This window comes from Ceratotherium simum, chromosome 24 (assembly GCF_057802395.1).
Source record: "Ceratotherium simum simum isolate JZ-2026a chromosome 24, ASM5780239v1, whole genome shotgun sequence".
NCBI lineage: Eukaryota > Metazoa > Chordata > Mammalia > Perissodactyla > Rhinocerotidae > Ceratotherium > Ceratotherium simum.
In genome coordinates, this window is record NC_141923.1 from 31,770,476 (window position 1) to 31,793,901 (window position 23,426).

General features: G+C 38.2%; 1 protein-coding gene across 15 annotated transcripts in view; it reads right to left on the reverse strand.

The window, feature by feature from the left end:
• The window catches only part of SIPA1L1 (signal induced proliferation associated 1 like 1), a 363,798-nt gene that overhangs the window by 281,516 nt on the left and 58,856 nt on the right, over nt 1-23,426 (reverse strand). For 11 of the 15 annotated variants that reach the window (XM_087448297.1, XM_087448291.1, XM_087448287.1 and 8 more), the window contains one exon: nt 1,109-1,173. The exons of the other annotated variants lie outside the window; for them this stretch is intronic. The gene's annotated coding sequence lies outside the window, so the exon portion shown is untranslated. The remainder of the gene's footprint in view (nt 1-1,108; nt 1,174-23,426) is intronic. 15 annotated transcript variants of the gene reach the window in all.

Below are 23,426 nucleotides of genomic sequence, written 5' to 3' on the forward strand. Positions count from 1 at the left end.
AAAGTGTCCTAATGTACTTTAAAAACGTTTTCAGAGATAATCATTCCCCAATTTCTCCCACTGAAATTCAAGGAAGGTCAGAAATAGCGAGCCACTTTGAAAGCGGTGCTCCAATTACCCAGCGGGCTTCAGAAAAGCCGCCCTGAGCTCTGCACAAGGGTTTCCGGAGGTGAGATGCTCAGATAACCTTGACCGTCCTTGCTAGGAGGCAGCAGCTCCAGAAGAGCTGACTCCTTAAGCAATTTGCTTCTGCTCCTGACAAAGCCGCAGATAAGAAAAATCCCAAGGTCTTTGTTTCAGCATCTGGCTGAGATGAAGGTTAAGTACAAAGTAACAAACCTAAAGAAAATTACACAACCCCAACACAATTGTTTTATCTGAATTTAAGAGCTTAACATTTTACACCATTTTCAGCCTGTGGAAATGTTTCTCTCAATCTGAATTAAGCTGTTATTTTTCTCAATAAGAGAATATACCCTTTTACACTGATTAAAGTATCTGAGAAATGTCCACAGAAACATTAGAACAGGCCTAAGATAGACCTGGGTTTCTACCTAGGAGTAACCAAGGGCAATCACTCCAAGATCAACGGTAATACATACAAGGTAACTGTCAAACAGTAGATCATCCAACCATGTCTCAATTTTTTCAAATAAGCTTGGTATCCCAAATTATGCACTAAAGCATCAGAGTTAACATGATTCTTATTTAGAACATGGGTCAAGGTATAAACTCCCATCAAATTTAAGAAAACACAAAGATTTTTTGAAACGCATTTACTATGGAATGGAAACATAAGTATGTAACAAAAACCTTATTATTAATTTAAGTAGCCAGAAAAATATCTGAACTATTTTATCTAGAAAGATGACAATGCTGAATTCAAAAATCAATGACTAAAAACTGCACACAAGTTTCCCCTCTTCTCCATTTCCATTTCTGCCTCTCAGCGGTAAAATAACAAAAGAGGAAAAACCAGTAGGGAAGAATTATAGGATCCACATCCAATAAATCAAAATTCTGCTGTAAGTAGCAGGTCTTCTGAGAACAAGTGTTTGAGTGACATTCCCTTCCCCCAACATGACTTGTGACTAATCCCCCAACTCACCTTATTCCACTTCGAAGTTAGCAGTCAATCTCCTTGAGGTCCAACTTGAGCAATTCTCTCAAAACCTAGATTAAAATAATTATGAACTTTAGTATAATAAGGTTATTTTCGAATTTTGAAAAACATACAACTGTACCTCATAGTAATAAGGGGGGAAAAATCACTACTACCAATCAAATCGTGACTGTGAAATGTTATACTTTACCTCTAAAATCCTCTTTAATTTGTAATCTCTTTATGTGTAGTTCAACACATTTAAACTTAAGCCAACCAACAGCCACTCAAACTTACACAACAAAACCTGGCTATTCAGTCTCTAGGCAGATTACTGATCCAGAGCCTCACCCCATATAATCTGTGCAGGAAGTCTGGGGAGAAACCCGGAACCGGCATGCGTAAGAGGCCCACCACCAAGGTGACGTTGACGTAGTCGGCCCATCACCTGCCTGTGGGAACCACTGTTCCAAACCAGCGGTTCTCAACAGGGCGCAATTTTGTACCCCAGGGACATCTTGCAATGTCTGCAGATATTTTTGGTCGTCACAATAGGGGGGAGGGATTATGCTACTGGCATTTAATGGGCAGAAGTCAGGGATGCTGCTAAACATCCTACAAGGCACAGGACAGCCCCCGACTACAAAGAACTATCCAGCCCAAAATGTCAATAGTAGTAAGATTGGGAAAGACTGGTTGCTGTTCCAAAGCAACCAAACATTCTGATTAGTTAGAGATTCCCACATTGGTCATTTCAGATAGGTTATGAGCTCCTATCACAGTCATAAAACACTTCTCGTGAATGCTAAGGTCATTATTAGTTACAAGAACACACATCTATGCCCAATATTAATAATCTGCATTACATGTACATATGTCTAATAATGTTAAAACAAATCAGACTGCACATGTCCATAAGACCTTTCAAGAAACTAATTTTTTAATGTCTGCTGAGGTGAAAAACTATTTTAAACTATGTTAATTCCCAAATCCTGTTCCCAAACATATAAAATGGAAGCCAAGAAGAGTAAGAACCAGAGCTTAGCTTCTCTCACAGATATTTCCAATTCCTGGTGAGGAAAGAGGGGAAGTTCCTCTTCCCAGCCTGTCACCCTAGACATTAGGATTCCCATCTTTTATTCAGCCAAATATAAAAGTACTTCAAAACTTACTTCACTGCATACAAAATGAGACTTACTAATGAGCCTACTAGGTCCCCACACTATGAACATATGTAATACAGCAGAAGAGACCTCAGCAAGACCCTGCAACAGGTCTTTCCTAACCTACCAGAAATCAAATCGTGTAAACATCAGAAGAAAACTAGGGGGAAAAGAAACTTATGAAGGGTTTTCTGAGAGTCAGATATCCCAGATAATAAAACTTGCAGTACTTTTTTTTTTTTGGTGAGGAAGATTAGCCCTGAGCTAACATCTGTTGCCAGGCCTCCTCCTTTTGCTGAGGAAGACTGGCCCTGAGCTAACATCCATGCCCATCTTCGTCTACTTTATATGGGACGCCGCCACAGCATGGCTTGATAAGCGGTGCGTAGGTCCGTCCCCAGGATCCAAACCTAGGAACCATGGGCCGCTGAAGTGGAGCACGCAAACTTAACCACTATGCCACTGGGCTGGCCCCTAAAACTTGCAGTTTTTACATGATTGCACCTACAAAATGGGTAAAGAAACCTATAACATTCCAAATATATACCTTGTTTTGTTAATCTTAATTAATGAGCTGTAACTAGCTTATTGCATAAATAAGACATACCTGACAACTGATTTGCACTAGTAATCCACTTAGGTATATGAGCAAACATGCACATTTTAAACTCAAGCAAAAGGATATAATTTATGAACACACTTAGAAAGATTCCATCAGAATTACTCCATTCCCCCTGGACATTTCCCTGATATGGGCTTACAGTCTAATTATAGACTGATTACTTCTTCTGAATCCCCAGTGCCATAAAGACATTCCCCAAATCAAACCCAAGCACAATCACGCCAGGCAGTGTGTACCTGTGTGGTGGTGGGCAGCGGGTCGCCTGGCATTCATATCCCAAAGCACCAGGGGGCTTGGCATTGCAGGCAGAATCTGTGGCAGAGGCAAGGCCCCAATCTGGAGTTCCCTACCCATGCTTTGGGGACCTCTGCACTAGCCAAAGCACGAAGAAGCTTTACTAAATGATGCGCTTTTCCAAAGGCAGGGCTAACATACCTTCCAGATTCAAGACACCCGTTAAATCAATGTTGAGCCCGTCACACCTCTACTGCAGAAAGAAGGCGACTGGAAGGTAGCCTTAGACAAAAGCCAGAAAAATAATGACCTGGTCAAAGATGACTTCTTAATACCCATCAATGGCTAAGAGAACAAAGCAAGGCAATTTTTGCTTTACAAAGCAAAGTAATTTTGGTTGTAGAAAGAAAGGAAGGCCCAAAAATTACTAGGAAGGTTCAGAAATAGTAGTGTACAATATAAAATTTAACCCGTACTTCCATTTTTCTAGATTTAAATCAGTCTTCAAATAAAAATTCATAATTAAATTTCAAAACATAAACACTTCAGTTTTTTTTCCCTCAGGAGTAAAATGTATTCCGTTCCAAAAAAGAAAGGTTGCTCGATTTCCTGTCAAAAGTAACCCGGAGAAGGCCACCTACACTGTAAAAGCAGCAAGAAAAAAATAACAAAGTGCTGAAGAAAAGCCCATGCGTGTGGGAGCACACTAAGTGCCGTGTAACTACCACTCCAGGGTTTTAAAAGCTTTTTTTTCTTGATCGTTCTGAGAAATATGAAAATTAGTATAACTGTTAAAGAGAAGTTTGTCCTCTAACCTTAGTAAGGAAATCGAGCCCCATGATGGATTTTAGTTGTACCAGAGAAAGAAAGCCACGAGGAGTCAATTCGATGCCTCGAACCCCTGATTTTCTGTCCTAAGGGGAAAGGGCAGTTCTACCAAACAGACAGCTTACATGTACTGCTCTCAGAGAGAGAAGGCTGCTCTGACAATTAACCTTCTCCCCACAGCTACCCAACCCCCCTCCCCGAACCATCCAAGTTTTAGAGTAAGACCAGCTTGGTCCTAATACGCTTAATCCTACACCTTTGGGGGCTAACCACTGGCACACACAAACATGAGCTGACTAGATTACGGCTTAGTACAGCATCACATTCACCACTCTATCAAATTCCTTTACCCTACTTTATACTTTCTGAAAACTCCAATTTCTAAGATAGCAATCAACCAGTTCAACACTTTTTACTAAAAGCCTATTGAAACATGCTCAGTACTGAGGAAGATGCAGTGTGGTGAAAAAAGACAGAAAGAAGAGTTTAAACAGCTCACCAGTGAATTGGGGAGAAAAGAATAGCATACACAAAGTAAGTTAAGATTAAATACAGTATTATCGTTGAATTGCAACACAGTAAAGTGCCACACTTCTATAAACCATACCTTCCACTGAAAGCAGCGGTTTGTCACAAAGACAAAACATAAGTAAATGGAAATAAATAACGAGGAGGGAACGAAAGTATTAATGAGGTGATGGTAAATATTTAAAAACCAGCATACCAAAAGACAACCAAGGCATAAAAGGAAGCCACACTGGTAGGGCAGCTGCAAGACAAAAGACAGCACGGAAAAGCAAACCTGTTAAACCTTGAACAGTCATGTGCCACCTAATGACATTTCTGTCAACAAAGGACCACATATACCACAGTGGTCCCATGAGATGAGTACCATACAGCCTAGGTGTAGGCTAGGCTACAGTAGTAGACTATACCATCTAGGTTTGTACAAGTACTCTCTATGATGTTCGCACAACGACGAAATTGCCTAACGACACATTTCTCAGAACGCATTCCCGTCATTAAGCAACACATGGCTGAAAACGATTTGTTTGATAAGCTAAAGATTTTGAGTTACTAAATCAACTAGCAGAAGGCGGAGGTTGTTTTGTTTTATTTTGCCTAAGAATCTCAGACCAACCTACAAAAATTTGCGAGACTCGTAAAATAACTTTATTTCCCTGAACCACTTGTGAGTAAGCAGCCAACGTGACGGCCTATCACCCCTACATTGTTTAGTATATAATTTCTGCAAACAAGGCCATTCTCCTACAAAACTACAATAACCATGACCATCAAAATCCAGAAACAAACACTGATATATACCATCATCCAATCCACAGACCAGATTCGACTTTCTCCAGTTGTCCCAATAATGTCCATTTTAGTCAAAGGATCCAAGCGGGATCTCACGCTGCACTTAGTTTACATAGCTCATTGGTCTACTTTAATCTACAATTCCTCACACTTACCTTCACTTTCACGACCTTGACAAGTTTGAAGATTCCAGGGCAGTTCTGTAGAATGTTCCTTGATTTGAGTTTGTCTGATATTTCCTTATGATTAGATTCAAGTTATGAATGCTCAGCAGGAATACCACAGAAGAGTTCCTCTCACTGTATCCTATCAGGTGGTACACTATTTCAATTTTTTCCCCCTGACTGGGAATGTTAACTTATATCACTTGATTAAGGTGGCATCTGCCAGATTTGCCCACTCTAAAGTTACTCTTTTTCCCTTTGTAATTAATAAGTATTTTGTGAGGTGACACTTTAAGACTATATAAAGATCCTATTTCTCAACAAACTTTCACCCAATATTTTTAGTGTCCATTGATAATTCTCGGCCAAATTAATTATTCTATGACAGTTGCCAAAAAGTGATTTTCTAGTCTGATAATTCCTACCATTTTGGAGGGAAAAAACGGTATTTAGGAACCAAGATCTGGGTGTGCTTATTGCAATTGGGTTATCGCTGTTCCCACATCATCTAAGTGAATAGAAGCACATATATATACACATGTATACCTATTTTTTCTTTCTGTATCTATCTATATATACTGAAAACCATGAGTTCCTACAGATACCCTGAATTCCAACCCAACACCACAGGGTTCATTCCAGTTTTCAGCTTTCCCTTCCCTATAGAAGTAGTAAATCTTGTCCCCATTAACAGCAATTTAGTTACTTATTGGATTCAACCCATGTCACATAATGCTATCCCTACCTCTGGTTCAGTATCAGAAAAGTCTGCCCTCTCTAAAGGACCAATAAGGAGGAAGCCTAGGAAGACAAAGATGTTTTAGGTAAAAACCACTACTTCCGCCAAACACCACAGAAAAAACTGCAACCCCACCTCCATTCCCGCCAACAAAGGCCGAGTGGGGAGCCAAGAGTTCTACACTCACCTGCTGTGATGCCCCCTTAGTAGAGACTAAACATAATATGATACCATTTCACAGAGCCTGTATAGGCAAAGCTAAAATGTATTGCTTACAGATCTATCATTTTAAAAAGCAAGGGAATGTTGAACATAAAATTCAGGATACTGGTCACCTCCAGAGGGAGGCAGGAGGATGGGATCAGAGAGGGACACACAGCAGCTTCAAAGTACGGATCATGTTCTAGTTCTTAGTGAGAACCTGCAAATGCTGAGCACAAGGCCTGTGACATAAATGATTGTGCCTTGCCCAACCACAAGGAGGTCATTAGGAGGGTGTCGATTTTACATTTGAGATTGGAGGCCTAAAAAGGTGCTTATGTTGCCTGTGGTCACACAACTAATAAACAAGAGCTCAGATGCAAACCCAGGTCTGTCTGACTCCAATCCTCTTTCTCCTGTGCCCTCCACTAGTCCTCAAGCAGAGAAGAAGGAAGACGGGCAGGAGAAATGGAGTTAACAATCTGAGGGTAAGATTCCTTGCTTGTAAACCAGTTCCAGAATGGTTTTTAGGGTATAGGCAAGTCTAGGCCCAGAACCAGGGGGAGGAAAAAACCTTCCTGAAGGCCAAGAAAGGGGCAGAGGCACAAATCTGGGACTTCAACTGCAAGGGCAATATGAACAATCCTTTGGGGAAAGTTTCCAACACATTCCATAGCCTACAAATTCTCTTTCAATTCAGTCACTAAATAAAATCTCCTCTCAGAGACAAAAATCTCATAAAACTCATTACTAATTGTTGTTTTGTTTTGAAATCAGAGGACAAAGGAGAGAAGACCAGCAACCCATTCATGAAATTCCAAACATAGCCTAAATATGGTGAAACCATAAAACACTTAGCACACAGCATGAAACATGAAATCAGTGACAAATGTTGAGCCCTTTTAAAGAATTTATATGATAGGATACTAAGGCAGAACAACAATACCTCTCTGAAGGAAAGACTGGACATCCTGGGAAGCTTAAATACCACTCTACTACCTGGAAGTGTTTTAAAACTGCTAAAACCCAGAAAGATGGATCTCCATAAGCAGAAAAGAAAAGCAAAAAGATAGTGTATTTATCTTCTCAAAAAGTCAGAAATAACTGCATTCATTCTAACCGCATTTCTGGCAGAAACATCTCGAGTCTATTAAAGTCACTAATAACAACTCATACCACCTGGAAAAGTCTAATGATAAGCACTAACGATTTTGTGACCTTAGTTCACGCTTTCTATCTTTAAAATGGAATAAGTTTTTCCATTGTTGATTTTCAGGGGGTGGAGTATAAAATGAATCAGAAATAATTTTAAGCCTAGCCTCCACCACCCGCCCCCCCACACCCAAAAAGTTTTTCTAAGCTCTGTCTTCCCTCTCCTGTCAACCCTTTTTTTCCAAAGAAGAAAAATCCAGACCTAGGCCACAGACCAAAACAAAACGCTACAGAACAAAAGAAATAAAAGGATATGCATGAGATGGTACAAAAATAATTCAAAACTCATACAAACTTCATGTTGTGGCCTAAAACCGTCCACAAAACATAAAGGTTAAGAAATGTAAAATCATCCTGTAAATATAATAAGCACATGAGAAGCACACACAAAAAAATAAATAAATCTCACTAGATAAAAAGGGAAGGTATTTAACAGAACTCTGCAGGGCCAGGGGTTTTTGTGTTTGTTTTTTTTTTCCAGCTTTTTAGTTACTTTCTTTACGAAAAGCAATCAGGTGCTGTTGAAATAAGCATCTGGCATTGAAAAGACAAGTTATCCTGAGGAATTTCTGAATGAAGATGACAAACTGAATAAATTAATCCATAGATATTTGTTTCTTTCATCTTACTGTATTAAGCTTATGTGATCACAGGACGAGCAGTAATTATCCTTTAGAATTAAGAGAGAATTGCACAGCTTTGAAAGAAATCTAAAATCTAAAAAATAAGAAAGAAATGTATTACTTTAATGTCAAAAAAGGGAAAACTCTGAAATATATTAACGAGTTTCATTTTAAACTCCCAGATAATAAAGTTTAGGTAAAAATCAATATGGCTATTTGAAAAATAAATCCTCCCAAGCTAATCTAATTTACTGTTATTGAGACAACCCACTTATCAAGGGACTGCAAGACATGTATTTCTTCACTTTAATGGATTTGATAACTCATGAAGAGACAAGAAAAATGTTCTTCCCAGAAGAGTACATACCAATGGTTCTCTGATCCCAAGTTGTACAAACTATTTCTTATTCTTCCTTTCCCTGCAATTCCAAGCATAAAAGTTCTACAGAGATAGAGTCAAGCCAATAAAGTGGCTGGAAAAAGGCTAAAGTGGTGATCACAAGAGAAATAAGTCCTTGTACAGGCTTGTTATCTTCATCTTGAGGCTTGACCATCTCAGTTAAAATTGCCTCTAACTACCCATTTGCTCGAGCCAAAAACCCAGGATTCATTCTCCATTCTTTTCTTTCATACCCATATCCATTCTGTCGAGACCTATAAATTCCACCTCCTGAAGACCACCTTGAATCCTCCACTCCTCTCCATCTCCACTGTCAGCACATTGGTCCAAGCCACTATTATCTCTCAACTAGACAACTGCCCCAAATTCCTGATTAACCTTCTTTCTACCCATGATCATTTTCCACAGAGCTGCCAGAAGGACTTTTTAAAAGGTTAAATTACATATTATTATCCTCCTGCTGAAAACCCTCCAATGGCTTTCCATATCCTGAGATGTCAAGAAATGTGAAGGCTATAAGATTTTACCCTAATTTCAAGCTGACAATTTAGCCTGCCACAGCTGTATGGATGCTGGCAGAAGACATGAGACTCCTGGGTCAGAGACAAAGGACTTCATTACTCAGCAGTAGCAGTAGCCAGAGTAGCAGCATTTTTGGGCACCAGTCCCTTAAGTCCCAATTCCCATCAGGTGACACAAAGAGGACCAGATGACACCTGCACAGCACTTGTTGTGTTACAGGAGAGTAACCCTGAGCTTAACGAACCCAAATCTTTTATAATGGGCAGTAAGCCTGTCTGACCTCCACCCTAGAAGGAGACACAGTCTTTATTTTTTTATTTTTATTTTTTTCAGAAATTAACAATCTGAATTTTATTAGAAATTTTGATTTTTATACATCCTCAAAAAGTAAACTCAGGAATTTATTTTAATTTTTTAGCTCTACTGAGGTATGAGTAATAGACAAAAAATGAATACATTTACTATATATATATTGATTAGTTTGGACAGAAGCATACACCCATAATAGCATCACTACAAGCAAGGTACTAAACATGTCCATCACTTCCAAAAATTTCCCTGTGAACTTTTGTGGTTTTTTTAAGCTTAGGAATTTCATGAATTTGAATCTTATTGCTCAAATAAAAGAGGGAGCAGATGAGGTGTACATTGTTTCTTTTTTTTTTTTAATTTTTTGTTTATTGCAGTAACATTGGTTTATAACATTGTATAAATTTCAGGTGTACATCATTATACTTCTATTTCTGCATAGATTACATCATGTTCACCACCCAAATACTAATTACAACCCATCACCACACACATGTGCTGAATTATCCCTTTTGCCCTCCTCCCTCCCCACTTCCCCTCTGGTAACCACCAATCCAATCTCCGTCTCTATGTGTTTGTTTATTGTTATTATTGACACTGTCTTTATTAAACTAGACACTAAGTGTGCCTGATCTTTGCTCTGGAGGGAGACACTCTCTTTATCTTCCAAGGCTGTTGACTTTACAGATTATCCTTGAAAACAGTCTAGAACAAAGGTAATCTGCGCAAAAATACAAGACAAATGGAAAATTGTATCCCAACATTAGAATAAAAGCCAAATTTCTTATCATGATCTACAAGGCCCTACATAATTGGTCCCTTTCTCTTCAATTTCATGCAGAATCCCTGTCTCCCCAGCTTACTATGCTCCAGCTCCGCTGGCCATCTTTGGTGTCCTCAACAAGCCAAGCTCTTTTCTGCCTCACGGCCTTTGCCTGTGCTGATCCTTTTTGTCTGAAATACTCTTTCCCTGGCTTAGATGTCACTTCCTCAGAAAGACCTTCCCTTGTCAATCTATCTAAGACGTCACACTCAGTATTTCTTTTTTTTATCACTTTGTTGCCTCATTCATTCAATAAACATTTGTTGAGTACTTACTCTCTGCCAATCATTATTATTGTAGGCACAATAATTACCTTATCTATCTGCTTATTTATTTACTGACAGTCTTCCCTGAGGGTAGAAATCTTATCTTTACGTTCATCCACAAAGGCCTAGAACTTAAAATTGTGCCCTCAATAGGGCCGGCCCCGTGGCTTAGCGGTTAAGTGCGCGCGCTCCGCTGCTGGCGGCCCGGGCCCGGATCCCGGGCGCGCACCGACGCACCGTTTCTCTGGCCATGCTGAGGCCGCGTCCCACATACAGCAAGTAGAAGGATGTGCAACTATGATGTACAACTATCTACTGGGGCTTTGGGGGGAAAAATAAAATAAAATAAAAAATTAAAAAATTGTGCCCTCAATAAAACTCTATTGAATAAATGAACAACTATTATAATATTAAATACTGAAATAGTTCCAGGTCGGTGTGGGAAAGCAGTATACACTGAACAAAAAGCATGGAATTAGGAGCTAGAAGTCCTAAATTCAAACCCCGGAGTCAGCATTTTGTGGTACCTGAGCAATTCAATTAAGTTTCCTGGAAAATGAAGAAAATCCCTCTCTTGCCTAATTCACAAGATTGTGAGGATTAAATGATGGACTCTGGAAACTCGTGCAATGTTAAATATAATTTAAAACCAGTAACAAATTGATAGTTAATAGTCATGAGATAGTAATTCATTTAAAAACAATGTACTAGGTGCCCCTACTATGAGGCCGATGCTATTATGGAAGTTTACAATAAAAATATGTAACAAACTGAAATTATAAAATGTTTTCTTCTTAATAGACTTGAAAGGGAATAGTTTTTCCCCTTTAAATACCCTTTGCACATGCTTTAAAAACTTTCAGATAAAAGGTGAGTCACCTTTACTGCTCCTGATCCCAGAATATTAAAAGAATGCTTTTTGGAGCCAGCCCTGGTGGTCTAGTGGTTAAGATTCGGTGCCCTCACCACCACAGCCCAGGTTCGTTTCCTGGTCATGGAACCACACCACTCATCTGTCAGTTGTCATACTGTGGTGGCGGCTCACATAAAGAACTAAAACTAACAACCAGGATACACAACCATGTACTGAACCTTTTAAAAAGAAATGTTTTTTGGTTACGCAAGCTATTTTTAAGCAAGCCATTCAAATGACAATTTAGAAAAATTTTAGATTGTGTTTATACCCCTGAATGCCAATCTCTACAACAGGAATTTTCAGCCTTCTGGCAAAAGTTATAAATTTATAATTTTGTCTCCTTTTACTGACTTCATCTGAAACCAAACGCAGTCTCTTCACTTCAAGGTGGCGTGTGTGTGCGCGGGTGTGTGCATGTGTATGTGTGTGTAGTGAAGGAAAAGTAAGCTTCAACTCAGATTAAAAAGAGCAGCTTCAGGGGCCGGCCCGGTGGCGCAAGCGGTTAAGTGCGCGCGCTCCGCTGCGGCAGCCCGGGGTTCGCTGGTTCGGATCCCGGGCGCGCACCAACGCACTGCTTGGCAAGCCATGCTGTGGCGGCGTCCCATATAAAGTGGAGGAAGATGGGCACAGACGTTAGCCCAGGGCCATCTTCCTCAGCAAAAAAAGAGGAGGATTGGCGGATGTTAGCACAGGGCTGATCTCCTCACAAAAAAAAAAAAAAAAAAAAGAGCAGCTTCAGAATCTACACACACGGTGGCCAACAGGAAGAAGCACAGTGACCATAGTGAGGTGTCAGCAGAGGACTGGCAGCTTGACTACAAACAGGGACAGCTAACTCAGACAAGCCACGTGGCTGGCGTGAGCTCACCGATAAACTCGTCTTCTACGACCTCACAAGAAAACTGCTCAGAAATTAATTAAAAAGGGTATTGCTTCTATGATATAAAATGACAAAGTATAAACGGATAAAAATGAGAGTCTACGCAACATTCATTAAAAAAGGAAATAAAGTGGAATATGAGAACAGTATGATGAAGGTTCCTTTTATATAACATTTTTCAAAATTCAATATACATATATATAAATAACTAATAGCTGGTACACTGTGCTAGTAAAAAGGTGGAATAACATGAATTGGTGCTTCTAAAAATTAAAATTAAGAAGAAAACATGAAAATGAGGGAGAGAAGCATATGGTAACGCTCTTTGGAGCTAAGAAAGATATCCAAGTTAAGAGAGATGGAGGCAGAAGATCCACAACATACATATGAGCGACATTAATAGAGGAATATATTTCAATATATATATACACACAATTATATTCAGTATGAGCCGGCCCCGTGGCTTAGTGGTTAAGTGCTCGTACTCCGCTGCTGGTGGCCCGGGTTTGGATCCCGGGAGCGCACCAACACACTGCTTCTCCGGCCATGCTGAGGCCACGTCCCACATACAGCAACTAGAAGGACGTGCAGCTATGACATACAACTATCCACTGGGGCTTTGGGGGGGGGAATAAATAAATAAATAAAATCTTAAAAAAAAAAGAAACAATTATATTCAGTAGCTTTTCATTACATGTGAAGGTTTCTCAAAATATGCCTCCTTACACGTTATTTTAAAGATGGCTACCTATTCCAAATTTGGGCAAAGGGGCAGCAGCAGTTATCGAACTATTCATATAGCCCTCACTGACCACAGATACTTTCATGAAAGGAAGTACAAATAAAATCTAGGACATCTAGAAGCTTCTACTTCCATATTAATTTAAATAGCCAATGTCAAAACCTGTCTTTCAATTAAATGATTTCCTTTATTAAATAATAATGATAGTTACTATGTGAGTGCCTGCAATAGGCCAGGCACATTATATTCTCTATCTCATGTAGCCAGTATAACAATCCAAGGAGATGGGCATTATTATTCCCATCTTACAAAGGAGTACAAGCAGGAGTCAGTGAAGTTTTAAATCTTACCCAAGATTAAGTAACTTGGCCAAGGTCACACAGCTAACTTAATAACAGGTCAAGGAGGAATCCAAACCCAAGTCTGCATGATACAAAGCCTGTGTTTCCACTACTGTATTATGCAGCCTCCATCTTACAGTACTTAGAATAATTATAATTTAGGAATTATTTATAAAAACTAGTTTACTGTTCACAATATTACATGAAAATGCACATTATAAACTGTAAACTGTTAAAATATGTATCTTATAAATTTTTTTAAGAAAAAATTGGAAAAATACATGGCCAAAAAAAATTATGATATTTATGAATGATGAATCACTGGTGAATTTTTTTAATTTCTGTTTTTCTAGTTTTTCCTTAATTATGATATATAACTTCCAAAAACGTAAAGCACACAAAAAAACTCCCCATTTTAGTTCAGATATTTTTCCCTTTGTTCCTAGAACCTATCAAAATTAAAACGTAATTATAAAACATGATGCAAGTTTAACATATCTTCAGAGTTGAACAAACGTGAACAACAATGAAAAATATGCCATAGAATTAAATCACATAGACCTTGGCAGGACTAAGGAAAAATAAATAACCTTTTGGTTTTTGCATTATACTTATCCATAAAAAGAAAATAAGCAAGCAAAAGAGAGAAGTATTCAGAATTCCATAGCTTAGAAGAAATGCTTAGAGGAAAATTAGCAAAACCAACCAAGTCAATGCAACTCGAGAAAAATACCCTTGGAAACTACAGTACAAAACCTTCATGGAAAAAAGTCAGTTTTAGTGATTGTCCAGGTATTCAAGCAAATTAATGGTAATTAATTTGAAGAAACTACTTAGTGGCTCTGAAACGTTTAAGCTAAACAACTAATTAGAATGTGAATGCCTACATCCAACCAAATTTACTTTTCAAACTATATACGCTTCTCATCTTGTTCAAGTGACCCTACATATGTTCACAAGACCTCTTCAGAAGCACTATAACCATAACCTGAAAATGGGAGATGCATAAACTTCGTTTCCCTAAAGGAAACCACCACTCAACTACTCACTGTGTAATCTGACAAAAATATAGTATTTTTTTTGAAGTCAGCAAATAATACGTATTCCAACTGAAGAAAAGCACTATGGGATCAGGAGGGAGAAAAGGAGAGCTTCAACTTTTCCCAAAATGTTTTATGATCTAAAACCAATATGGCAAATGTTAAGATTTGATGAAGCTGGAAGGTATTGTATAATTCTCTATCCTTTCCAGTCTATTTGAAATGTTTTTAAATTAAAAATATTAATAATGTTTAATATGTGTAAGTCATTACAACAGTCATTGCTCTTAGTATGCTTGTATTGATTAAAACACACACAGACCATCTCAACATCCCGCTAGCCCAACCTGTGACAACCCAAGGAGGCCACTGTTAACATGAATACCAAACATTCCCTAATATTTAGTTTGCTCCTTTGCAAAGCATGAATTCAGAAAAACTGACATATGATAAGGAAAAAAAATTAAAAATTCTTTATGTCATGATGCCAAAATATTGTAAGTCACCTGAGACATTCTATGTGTGTGCCTTGAATTCATTTCTAAAATGAAAATAAATAGGTTTACCTCTTGAAATGGCAGACTTCCAGAACAGACAGTCCTGATCCCCCACAGGAAAGCCCAGCTCTCAAGATACCTGACAAAGTCTGCCACCTACTCTTCACACCAGAAAAGTCACTTTTGGTATTAACATGACAAGAGGACAAATTAAGGGTGAGCTTGTGACCAGGAAAAGTAAACGGATCTTTAGAAAGTGAGTTCTTAAACTTTCTTCTCACTAAAAGAACCAGAATCCACATTTATAGGGTGCTTTTGATTCCATGGGCAAAGGAAATTGCTGTCATATACAGGAAACAGATGCGGTGGATAACGCAACTAGATAATCAACTGCTCCCTCTTCCCTTCACTAGAATTTAAGAAACACTCACTTAATAATGAAACGAACAGAAAAGCAGAAGTTCACAGCTGAAGCAGGACCTGAATACGCATCAAGGAACGTGTTATGAGCATCAGAGTGGTTAGACCTAAACGACAATGGAAATTTCAGCTATGTGTTTCCTTATTCTCAAAAACAAGTGTTAATGCTTACCACAGCCTCAATTAAAACTGAGACCCATCTGTACCCTCACCAGCCACGCAAGTGATATCTTAATTGAGGTGCACTTATTTGCTGTATTTAAGAACAAGTATTTACTTTAATTCAAACAATTCTTAAACACTTACCGGGTATAAGACTCAGCAAAAAGCTCCAGAGCTCCAAAGATCACAATGGCACAGACTTTCCTTTCCAAAAGTTTACAGCCTGATTCACAGGGAAGGATATGTAAAAACAACAATCATACAAACCAAAGAGTTGCTAGGTACAACTTCAAGGATGGCAAAGCACAGAAACCTCAGAAGATCAACTCAATGCGATCAAGGAAGAACAATGAGGAAGTTTCCGACGGCAAGGAAGAGACAAAGGAAAGGCAATCCAGGGGAGGAAATAGAGCATCAAGACAGAAAAGGCTGCTGTGCACATGGTGTTTGAGTAAACAAAGAGTATAAACCATGGAAAACATTTTAAATATCAAACATACAAAGAAACATCTAAACTCTAAAGATGCATGGAAATTTTCCCTGAGAGCCACAAAAGATAAATTGGCCTTACTACGCATTCAATGTCTGTCACCTAGCTTTGGCCTCGTCCTTCATAAAGCCATTAATTATCACTTCATAAAGCCATTAATTATCACGTGATTACAAAGATGACCACTGAATCTTATCATCCTAACAGTGTCAGTTATCAGCACATGGCACATCATTTGGAGTTACTGTCATAGTGTGAATATTCACTTTCAAATACAGAGAAGCATTCAGACGAAACTTGAAGGACTTGCAATTCTATCAGGCTGCTGAAGTATGAACAAGTTTTGTTTTTTTTTAAGCTACAGTGGTGCTAATGCCTTATGAAGCTTTGTGATCATATTCATTGTATAGGGAGGGGTAGGGTAGCAGAGTGAGTGTGTGTGTGGTCTTTTCCCCCCAAGTTTTATTGAAATATAATTGACATATAACATGGTATTAGTTTAAGGTGTGCAACATGATTTGATATATGTACATATTACAAAATGCTTACCACAATAAGTTTAGTTAGCATCCATCACTTCACATAGTTACAAATAAATGAGTATACATTATTGCAAAAGAAAATGCTACAATTCTAATGATGAATTGAAAACTTAATTTTATGCACAAAAATTGTTCAGAACTTTCAAATAGTGCCTAAATTGGAAAATAATAACCTTCAACAAATTAGTCTAAAAAACTGCCATTAAGTTTTAGTTATTTAATTCCACTTAGGCCATAAGGCTTTCAAGAAAAAAAATATATTCTATGTAGGAATTTTTCACACCTTGTAAAGCAGAAAGCAAACTCTGCCACCTTAGATGGTAGAACCTCATCATGTACTTACAGGAGATGTTCAAGCAAGATGAAAGAGTGGCTTTTACATTTAAAAGGCTACCTGGACAAAAGAAAGTCTGAATACCATACTTGGCAAATAATGCCAACAAAGCACCACTAACACCCAGATTGCAAACAAAGTAGTTCATTGGCTGGACCCAACTGGAAGGAAGAGGAGAAAGACTGAGGGGTTGGGGGTGGAAGGCTGGAACCATTCCACCAAGTTTTTAAACAACCTGCTAAGGAGCTTAGATTACCCTACAGGCAATGAGAAACTACCAAAGGTTTATCAGGGATTGTCACAATCAGAACCAAATGTGTGTGTAGGTATGTGTGCAAACACACACACATATATATATATTTTTTATTTTCCCTCCAAAAAACTCCAACAGTAATGTGGAAGAGAGCCTGAAAGAGGAAAGGCACTGAATAAAGAAATGCTAGTAACAAGACTGTTACAATTTTCTAGGTGAGAGATGACTGGGGCCTTACCTAGGAGAGTGGAAATAGAGAAAAATGAATTTACGAGAGACTTAGACATAAAACTGACAACACTTAGAAAACAATTGGATGTGGTGACTGAGAAGAATGGAACCAAAGTCAACTAAAATCTCTATCTTGAGGAACTGGAGAGGATGGTGGTGCTGTTGTCAAGTGAGAAACTGCACCACCATAAAATGAATAACTACACTATTCTCAAAAATAATATTTTTATCAAGGTTACATTTAAATGATCTTTGAGGTTAATATTTATCTTCAACACAGTCTGAAATCATCCATTAGCCACACAAAGACTTGTCCAAGAAACAGGCTCAGCTCTAAATGGGCATTTTGAAATCTGTCAATTTAGTTTACCTCAAAAATCTGTCAGTAAATAGTTTAAATTTATCAAAAAATGTATGACATCCTACAGAAGAAACATTCCAAAAATAGAACTCAAGATACTCCATGAGAAATAACACTTGTTCAATGAATTTCATAATAGAATCTAAGTTTCATGCTCTGGTTAATGAGTTTTAATATTCTCATTACATCATATTTTAAAATATAGTAAATCTTTTAAAATGACATATAACATAATATACAGTAAATTATTAACAATGCTACTCAAAATAATACAAAAATATACATATACAATGTAATTAGGGTTAATGCCTAATACAAGAGCTAAAAAGATAACATTTTAGCAAAAAATTACACCATTTTTATCATACCGCCTTCTTTTTTTCCCCAGCTTTGAGGTAAACAACATAAAATTTTAAGATATTTAAAGTGTACATGATTTCATATACGCATGCATTGTGAAAAGATTCCTTCCACTGAGTTAATTAACACATCCACCACTTCACATAGTTATCTTTTTTTTTGAGAGTAGAATGTTTTTTAAGTTCTACTCTTAGCAAATTTCAATTATACAATGCAGTGTTATCAACTATAGTCACCATGTTATACATTATATCCTCAAACTTTATTCATCTTAAAACTGAAAGTTTGTACCCCATACCGCCTTCTTAATGTTCAAAACCAGAGTAACTGACCACTTAGACCAAATCTCTTTGAGGAACATGCTGATTTCTAAAGATTAACAGACATCTCTGAGAAAAAAACACAAACCCAAGTCAACAAGTCAAAGTACAACCAGAAATGAACAAACAAGGGACAATAGTTGGCCAGGGGCATAAAAATGAGGTAAAAAGGAGAAGGGCAAAAGAAACTAATACTGGTTGAGGGCCTCCTACAAGTCTGGCACTGGGCTAAGAAATCCAGACACTCTCTCACCCCATACTCACTGCATAATGAGTGTTTTGATAACTGGGTATAAGCTTCATGAAGGTAGAGAGGGCTTGGTAACCAGCCTATCTCCAGGTTCTCAAACAGCATCCAACACACAATAAGTACTCAAGAAATACCTGTTAGATGCATGGATGGATGGATGGCTAGATGGCTGGTGGATGAATGAACAGACGTTTCTAAGAACATTAGTCTAGCCCACGTATACCGAAAGCGGTCCTGGCAGCAAGAAATATTCTCTAAGCCACTGTGTTCCCTTCTCCAAGTAGAGGATATCACAGCAGAGTGGAAAAAGCCTGGGCTCCATCATCAGACCTGGAGCGGAAGCCAAGTTTCAGACTTACCCTTTAGTGCATCCTGGACAAGTTACTACTCTGTGACTGAAATGCATAGACTAATTTCTTAATCTTGAAGTTGTAAAAAAGCTTAACTGAAATATATGTAGAGTACCTAGAAGTACCTAGCACATCATTCGTACTTAATAAATTTAAATCTCTTCATGTACTGGGCCAAGGGAAAGGAACCTGGTGCTGACAGTCTTGGTCTTAAGGATAAAGTCCAAGGGAGAGGTCTCAGTGAAAGGAATCCTAGTGTAGTCCACAGCAGGATAGCCCTTGAGTCAGGCCAGGACAGTGCAAAGGGCTGACTCAACACATCACATTAGAGGAATCAGAAATCACAGTGTGAACCTATGTAGAATTCAGAAAGGGGACTGGACTCTGCCAGTGCAAGGAAATACAAAACAACTAGGATAATTCTCTGTGCTTGACAATTTCACATTTGCCAAAATTAGAAATACATTTTTTGCTATTATGTCAAAGCTACTCTACCAATATTTGAAGTATATTTTTTTGATGTGATGAAATTACAGATCATCAAGAATTCTTTTTAAGAAAAATTTCCTAAGGGCCCTATATCCAGGCTCCATCTCTAAGAGACCAAGATAATCGCACATTTGGCTATAATTATGCCCTCATGTGTTTTCTCTTTCATATTTCAATAGCATCACATCATACAATGCAGCCTAATTATAAAAGATGACTAAAACCCCCAACTTCTTATCCATGATTGAAAAGGCGAAAAGAATTTTTTAACAAGTTCTAAAAGAATGTCCTCTTTTGAGTTAGCAAAATAAATCACAAAAATCCTTTTAACTATCTTTCTAGTCATTGCTATCTATCAGGCGAAGTCAGCAAAGGTCACCTTTCCTCTCAACAAGTTAGTGAGAAAATTAACTTAAGGTGCTTTCAGCATATTATTCAACTATAAGATTCAGGAATACCTAAAATGTTTGTTTTCTGCAATATAAATCCACATCACTTAATTCAAACATGAATCCAAATCATTAAACTCAAATATGCAGTTAAACAGTTTGCTTATGAACGAAGATCATTTTATTCACTGCTGATTTTAAATGAACATTTTACAAAGGATATATACAGCTGGAGAGATGGAGAATAAGAACAGATTCAGATGGAAGGAGACAGTCACACCAGAGAAAGTTTCTCAAATTAGAAGGTTCCTCCTTATAAACAAAAATCTGGGTATCAGTCGTCAAGTCCAGAGACTACATTAATGGAGCAAGAGATCAATAATTATAACATTCTAAGAACTTAAACCAATTTACAAAATCTCTATCTACAAAATAACAGTCCCTTACAGAGGGTTCCAGTTAACGAATCAATATTTGGAGATGAATACAGTGTGATCCGGTGAACAGAGGAACTGAGTCATTTCGAGTAGTAGAAGCGACACATCCTATTCTGATTAGAACCAGCCAGAAGCTATGAGAAAAAAGATTAGTGCCCAGTAGAACGACTCCCTGAAGACAGCTAGGACGGCACGTTGGCAGGGAACAAAGAACAAAACTTGGGCAGCGAGTGTGAAGCTCCTCCTGCAGGAGTATCTGATTAGCTTCAACAGCCTTATCCGCCCTCGCCAGCCTTAATGCCACATACGTACCAAGAAGCTTTCTGAAGATACTACTACTGCCCTAGTAATCTACCAGCTGGGAACAGGATTCAGTTATTACACTACAATACCGTCTGCTTGCAAATGTATTTCTCATTTCATGTTAACAACTGATTTTCCAGTAGACATCAATGTTCAGAAATTTCTGTTTGAGCATATCAGATTTTCCAGAGTCTGATCAGGCCTGGATAACCAGACCACAGGTGCTGATGAATGATGAAGCTTTTTTTAAAGTAAGTCCTGCAAGTGTGAGTGTGGTCCGATAACATCTTATAAATCAGCTTTTACAAACGATGAGCTCTACACCATATTAGAACCTAATCTATTCTTCAGCTGGCCACAGGGTACACCCAATTTCATTTGGAACATGTCTTAGTACAGATTTCCTTCATTCCCAAATGCTAATACCATCTTTCTATAAATGCTTATCAGTTCTTTACCACAATTACCTAAAAAAACGGTGATTTTCAATTGTCTCATGGCCTCATTTTATCCTTAGTCCTGATGAAGATGTGGTTTTCTTGAAAATACGATTACAACAATTTGATAACTCTTAAGGAGTTTTAAAAGAAGGTCACCCAAAATACAAAGGGGTTTTGCAGAAACTAGGAACCTCATCATAAATCGACATCCTCTCTACTGGCCTCTTGAATAAACGATTCACGAAAACTGCACTCCTGTACCTCTCAAGGTTTTAACCAACCAATCACAAGTTCAACTATTAATCTCATGGATGTTAAGTGCCAAAGCCACAGTAAAGTATCAATACGGTAAAGCAAATGAGAATTACATTCATTCATTCATTCAAAAGTTACTGAATGCCCAGGATGAGGCATTTATTGAGTGCCTTTTAGGCACTGAAAAGTCAAATAGAATACACAGTCCCTGTCTTCCGGGACTTTACAATCTAGAGGAGCAAGCTAAACAACTAAATAAAAAATTTCAGTAATATTATAGCAGAGGTACATGTTATGAAGTAACTAACACTAGGAAGCCAGAAACATTCTATAGACGCTAACTTTTAAGCTGGTCCTAAAAAAGGAATAAAAATGAATTTATTCAGCAACAGAGGAGTGTTTAAGACAAAGAAACAGCAAGGGCACCAAGGGACAAGAAGTCACATTATGCAAGGAATTTCCACATCAGCGGAACAAACGAAGCTCGGTGACAGAGAGGGAGGAGAGACGAGTCAGAGAGGAAGGAAGATGGCCTTCTGCCACATTAAGGCATTCAGACGTTACCCTATGGGTTATTAGGAATTCCTGAAGCGTTTGCCTGTAGGAGCCTGGCCTCGGGAGATACAAGTCATTGAGAGTCACAGTTTTTCCTCAGGTCCCCAAGCCTCTGTGGCTTCCTCTTGCCTGGAAGGTTGAGATGGGAGGGGTCACTGGCAGGGAGATGAGTAGACACTCTTCCCCCACGTCTCAATTTACATAGGCTGAAAACAATCCTCAGGGTCTCTTGGTATCCCTCCGATATTGAACAGCTTCAGATAATCTTAAAATCTTAGAATGAAAAGGGAAGCAGTAGAGCAGTCTCACTTCCCATCAACTACCAGAATCCCTTCTACATACCTTGATAAATGGCTGCACATTGGACAACAGCTAAAATGTCCTCCCTGTGTCTTCCTTTCCTCAGAATCACTTGCTACAGTTCTTCTAAGGAGAGTCATTTGAAATTCTTGCTGAAATCTTCTCCAGTGTGGGCTCCTCCTTACAATGTGCTCCGGTTGATCACAGATGGGCTCAAAGAACCCCTATGCCCTCCAACCACAGCAGAGTATTATAGGTACATTAGGTTCTTTGAGTGGACAAGGTATTTCTTGGTTATACTGACCTTTATAGAAGTATAAGATCTGGATCATATTAAATCTGTGGTCAAATAAAACACCTTGTTCTTGTTCACTTAAACTGTTCTCCTAAGTGATTTGAAGGAGAGGTAAATGGTGCTTATCACAGTTATAAATTAACACTTATTTGTGTGATTATCTGAGTAGTGTCTGGGTCTCCCCGGCCCATGGACTAAGTACCCTGAATGCAGGTACAAAACTACTTTTTGGTGTTTTGCTTTTTATGTCCTTTCCATTACCATTGTATTGTGAGGTCTTAGCATTATACCTGTTCCAAAGGAAGGATTCAATAAATGCTGGATAAAGAAGTAGATGTGTACACAAAAAATTACATGAGGCAAGATACGATAAGTGTGATGGAGCACTAAAATCAACATTCTGTGGAAGCCCAGTGGAGAGCCTTTCAACTTCCCCGGTGAAGGAACGGCATTGTGGAGGAAAGAAAGGCACCCGAGCCAACTCCTGAGCGGTTTTTCAGCTAAATATTGAAAATAAAGAAAATATTTGGGCAAAACCACCAATGAAAACCATGTTTTTGAAGAATAGTTATTTATATGGGAAATTTCTCATTAATATTAAATTAATAAACAGGACACAAAACAGACACACACATACATACACAAAAAAACCTGAAAGGAAATCATTTAAATGTTAATAGTAGTTACTGCTGGGTTGTAGGATTACTGGTGATCATTATTTTTTCCTCTATATTTTATTGTAGTTTCCAAATTTTCTATAATAAAGATCTTCATAAATAGGGGGTAAAGTATTTGGATTTTTTAACTCATTTAGGATGAAGCTGCTGTAACCTTTTTAAGTCTTCAGGCTTTATCAAAAAAGGTTTCTGGATGCTTTTTTCACTGTCATACTTTGTGTGAATGTTAAAGCAGAAGGAATGCTGGATAAGAAATTTCAGTCCCAAAGAAA